This window comes from Echinops telfairi, unplaced genomic scaffold, assembly GCF_000313985.2.
Source record: "Echinops telfairi isolate 266 unplaced genomic scaffold, ASM31398v2 ScPeMD7_4225;HRSCAF=4972, whole genome shotgun sequence".
Taxonomy (NCBI): Eukaryota; Metazoa; Chordata; class Mammalia; order Afrosoricida; family Tenrecidae; genus Echinops; species Echinops telfairi.
Genome location: NW_022108124.1, coordinates 13,681,833 through 13,687,384, shown reverse-complemented (window position 1 = coordinate 13,687,384; position 5,552 = coordinate 13,681,833). Strand labels below are relative to the sequence as shown.

Genomic DNA, 5,552 nt, shown 5'->3' with positions numbered 1-5,552 from the left:
CAGTTATTTCTTGTGGGAAAAATTGATTTAGAACTCAACTGCATCACATCTCAGTGCTCCTTCTAGACCGGATTAGCATCAAGGTCCGGAGTTCTACTGTACACCCAAAAGAGTACATTTTACCATATGCAAATCATATCTCAATTAGAAATGTTTAACAGTAAAAGAAAACAATTCTCTTCCAGCCCCGCTCTGCCAAGGTGGTGTTCAGGTGCGTAGGGGAAGTTGCTCGGGTAGCCCACATCTCCTTTGAACTTCTTCCTGGGGAACTGGGTGCAATTGTGGGTGTGGTAATCAGAACAGGACTTGATTGGTGGACATTGGATTCAAGTAAGGAGGCAGGCCCAGCCCTTCAAATTCATGCAACCCAGTGAGTCCACCTTCAAGGTCCCACACAGTGCCTACCAGGAGGAAACAGAATCATCAAGCCTGGCAGAAGGTGGATCGCAATGCAAAACAGGTAGTCAAAGGGCCAAGAAGGGTGAAGCCAAAGGATGAGAGGGGAACCCCAAGTCCATTTGCAGGGTTCCTACACTGATTCAACCCCCGATGGCTCCCCTCGGAGCACGGCACAGAGATGTGAATGACCTTGCTGTCAGACAGGGACTGTTGACAACTCCATCCCGGAAGATGGACTTAGGTTAAAAGGTGGAACCTGGTCGTTTGATCTCCCCTTTGACCCTTTTTGGATTTGTTCTAGTTTTCTGTATTTCCTGCTCTTTTTCAACAGAGATTCTCCCCCCTACCCCCACCCCCGGTTGATTGCAATATTGTTGTTGTTGGTTTTTTATTCTGCTTGCTGTTCTCATTCTTTGTTCATTTGGTTTTTTGTTTTGTTTTGTTTGTATGTTTTCCAGGACATGAAGCACAGATTGGGCGGATGTGAAGAGACAATAACTGTGGTCATGGTTTATTGGAGTTATGGATGGAAGTTGGAGGGAATTGGGGAGCAAATATGAATGCCGGAGTGCAGAGGAAATTCTGGAACTGCTTGTGGTGATGTATACGCAAATCTTTGTAAAATGATTGAACAGGGCAGTGTATGATATGTGAATATATATCTCAATAAAGCGATGGGGGAGGGGGGGTTGAAGCTGGAGAAAAGAAAGCCCAAGTGCCAGATTTTGATGGCAGGTGAGTCGTGATGGCAAAGAAAATGAGGATCCAAATAACAAAACATGACGTTGAGAAGCCGTGGGCGGGGAACAGACTGCCGCTGTGTTGGTGTGAGTCAGCCCTGTTTATGCATACTGACTGGTGGTTTCTCTGTTACCAGCCTGCTCTGGCCATTTCCAGGAGCTCAGCCAGAGCCTGGAATGTTCCTGGCTGCTTCCTGTCCTGCTAAAAGCCAGGTCAACCTCTCTTCGCCTTCCCAGTCGTGATAGACAGCAGATAGAAAAATAGATGTCCCAAGACTTAGCCCCCAGTAATGGATGATGGGATCGTCCAGCAACATTGCAATTGCTCCTGGCATCCGTAGTCGGTGAGTCCTATCACTCACGTATCTTCAGACTTACAGCCCACCTGCACGGAGTCTGTATTTGGTATTTGCAGAAGAAGCTAGAGTAAATAGCTTGTGACAAACGGCAACAGCGGGAGCACTCACTAAACAGGCAAGGTGCTACAGGGGTAAGGTGCTCAGACAGGCCTCTAATAAAATCCAGTCCCTCTGTCTCTCTGTTCCTCTTAGCTTGCTTATGGATCAACCACCTCCAGGGCGGAGAGCCAATACTTGGGGTATCAAAGCTTCCAACGGCGGGCGGCGCTCCTGGAAGTGTCCCCCAAGTGCTGCATAGGTTCCAGCTAAGAAGGGGGCTCCCGCCCAGAAGGAGGAAGCTGAGAGTCAGACGGCTGGGCCTCCAAAAGCCCAGAAAGCTCCAGCCCAGAAAACACCTGCCCCAAGTTAACTGTCAAGAAAGCATAACACGCTGTTATAAAAAGTAATACATTTTTCCCCTCCCTCCCCGCTAGGACCTAATGTCGGGGGTTTAAATGGAGAGAAAATGTTTTGAAAAACGATGTACAAATGCGCTTTACACAATTGATGTGTGTATGGATTGGGATAACAGTTGTATGAGCCCCTAATAAAACGTTAAAAAAGAAAACAAAAAACATGCAATCAAGAAAGAAAAAAAAGTAATACAGTTTCTATTGGCCAAGCTGGGGCGAGGGTGGAGATGGGGGGACAGCAGCCCCGTTCTAAAACTGAAAGCAAAAGGCTACATAAAACAGGCGGGCCAAATAAAAAGTACATAGAGGAGAGATGGGCCCGGAACGGAGCAATAAGCCCACATCTGTGAACGGATCCGGTGTTCCTGTTCAGACACCTGTGCCAGACGCTGTTGCTCCTCCTGTCTTCTTTGACCGTTGGGCTTCTTTGGGGGAGAGAGTGAAGCTGTGGTCATTTTACAGGTACAGGTCCGGGTACTGTGGCGGACAGGCCGGCCCTGCTCAGATTCCTGCCTAGGCTTCGACCAGGTCGGCTCCATTATTGCTGCCTGGAACCCAAGCGCAGGGCCAGGTCAGGCAGCCATCCCAGTGCACGTGGCTATGCTCACCTCCCTTCAACTAGCCTCTGCTCGAGGTGGTGGTTGGCTGCTTTGTTATTTTTTTTAACAGTTTTATTGGCACATAATCCACATGTCATATAATACAATAGTTCAATCATGTATATATTTAATGAGCTTTAGTGGTTGGTGCATTAATTTCTTTATTTTCTTTTAAATATGAAAAAATGTCATTGCTGTCACTGAACTGGAAATGTAAAAGTGGCTAAAATGGCACAACTTTTTTTCATTCTAAGTAGTTTACCACACAGGTTTTTGATAGTATAAACATCACACGCACATCAAGTCAGAACCAAACCCACGGCCACTGAGTCCATCCCAGCCCCTAGTGACCACGGAAGGACAGAGTAGAACTGTCTGTAGGGTTCCCAAGGGGCCTGCTGGTGTCGTGGGTGACCCATCGGCCGGCTCACCGCACGATCAGCAGTTCGAAAGCACTAGCCACTCAGTGGGAGGAGAGACGAGACGTTCTACTTCTGTAAAGATTCGGTCGCAGAAACCCACAGAGGCATTCTAGTCTGTCCTATAGAGTACCTCTCGGTTGCAATTGACTCAATGGCAATGAGGGTTTTTGGGTTTTTGTTTTTTATTTAATCCTTAGGGAAATGGACGGCCACATCTTTCTCCCGTGGGTGAACTGATAAGAAACGCCAACCTTGTGGTTTGCAATGGAGCGCTTAACCCCTGTGCCACCAGGTTATCAAGCACATCGCATGTAATTAATTGCATGAATACGCACCATGCTCTTGGAAGCTAGAAAGGAACGTGTGCTTGAATATTTGGAGATTAATAAAGGCATGTCCAATTCCAGTCATCCTTAGAAAAGCATCACTATGGATTGGCTTCTTGGAGCCAGGAATGAGAAATACAGCCAGTGCTGAAAGGCGCGGCTGGCCTCCAGGCATGCAAATCAGGAATGTGTCCCTTCTCTCAGCATCTGCAGTGCCTTTGTGAGTCACACAAAGGACATCTGTCCTCTCAGATTCTAATCACAAAAGCCACCGGCCTTGGTACAGATTTGAGCCCAGCCGGTCCTAAGCATGGCCATGTTACAGCGTAGCATTCTCATCTCTGCACAACGGCTAACATGGTGTGTTTTATGAATTTGCAGTTGCTCATTTAAAACACAAGCACAAGGCCAAGAGCCAAGGGGCAACAAATGCTCTGATGAAGAAGGGAATCTGTATTTTGGGAAACACTCTGGGGGCTGTCTGCTATGGACAGTGTCTCCATTTGAATAGTTGATGTCAGCTAATTCTATTGTATGCCTCAGTAAATGTCAGTGAATGCCGGTGTGGTTCAACATGATGACTTTGTATTTCATTTTTATTATGGAAAAGTTTAAATACACAGAATTAGGGAGCAAATTCTCTCATCACCTAGCTTCTATTACTAATGCTTCTTTTCATGTTTTCTTCCCCTCCTCTCTTGTACCACCCCTTCTCTCTCTCTTTCTCTCTCTCTCTCTCTCACACACACACACTTTTGTGTGGGATTGGTGTAGAGGTTTAAAATCAAATCAGAGACACTCTTTTATATACAAATCCATGCTAAGCACTGTATACTGTAGGTACCCCATCCTCTAAGAGATTTTGACTTTTTAAAAAATAACCACAATGTCGTCATTGAACCTTACAAGTGAACAGGAATTTCTTAGTGAGCAGGAGTTATTGGATGATGACAAGAGTTCTAGGCACCCAGTTAAGATGTCTGTGGGGACCTGGGAAGGCAGGCTGAGATAGATCACCACCTGGAATGCGAGGTCCTCTCTGCACCTGCAGGGCCATCAGCGCCACCAACCAAGTGAGCAGGATGACACATCCGTGAGCGTTGCTGGTAACTGTCATTCACACGTCCTTCTGGGAAGGAGCCCCATGGCAAATGCTTTGCCACTGGGAAATTATAAATTGCCAAAGGTCTTGACTTCAGTTTCAAATGTTGAAATAGCTAAGGAGAGGGTAGACAAAGAGGAAGCCTCTGCTATCCCTGATTTAAAATATTTGCCCTGTTATGTGTACTCCTGACAATCTTTGACATTCTGCGTGCAGTTGAGAAGATGTGTTTGGGCTTTGACCATTGAACTAGAGAATAACAGGACTCAGGGGGACTTTGAGCTTTGAGATTAAAATGGGGCATTTTACCAGGCCAGTGTTAGTCTTATTCAAAGATTCTAAGGGAGACAGCATTTTACACTAAACAAACATAAATGTGGTTTTTGGAGTGAAATATCATAGTTTATTTAAAATTTTAAAAAAAGATAAAATAGGACTTAAATACTAGCTGTGATAGTTACATAACTTCATGTCATCTTGAAGATATATAAAAGTGTAGGGGTGGAATCTAGCCTGTCAATCAGCCTAATAATGACTCCGTGTAGGTGTGGCCTTCTCATAAAGAGGGTCCAGGGAACTCCTCTCTCTTTCACTCTCTCTGCTTCACCTTCCTGCTGTCCAGTCACTCTGAGAGCTGCCAAAGCCTCTACCATTGGATCCACGTGACTTTGCACCCACCAGCCTGTGGTCTTCCTGCATTCTGCATCATTTCATGGGGCTACATGAGTCTAAAGAGAGGCATACGGTCTAGTGTCGGACTTACAGACTTGAGTTGGACTGGGCTGGGATGTTTTCTTGATATACAATGACTTCTTGATATGAAGCTCTTTCTTACACATATATGAGTGTCCCTGGATTTGCCATCCTATAGGGTTGCTCTGAGTCAAGTGAGAGAGAGAGAGAGAGAGAGAGAGAGAGAGAGAGAGAGAGAGAATCTTTATCAGAGCAGAAGCAGATCACCAAGTCTTTTCTCCCAATTTCCAGGTGTAGGCCTTTGGGCTGCAGCCGAGCACTGAAGCACTATACCACAAGGGCTCCTTCTTTATTCCCTTAACCACAGAAAGCAAGGACAAAATCCAACTGTTCAAAAGGTAGAAGACTTTCTAAGATGCACCCGCCTGCATTGAATAGGCCTTGTGACATGGGAGTGTAG

General features: G+C 45.9%; 1 long non-coding RNA gene across 1 annotated transcript; it reads left to right on the top strand.

Moving 5' to 3' along the window:
• Nucleotides 1-380: 380 nt before the first annotated feature.
• LOC123522259 lies at nucleotides 381-2,012 on the top strand. The gene is made up of 4 exons (XR_006680531.1): nucleotides 381-460; nucleotides 858-996; nucleotides 1,277-1,483; nucleotides 1,691-2,012. It is a non-coding gene; the product is annotated as an uncharacterized LOC123522259 (long non-coding RNA).
• Nucleotides 2,013-5,552: the final 3,540 nt, after the last annotated feature.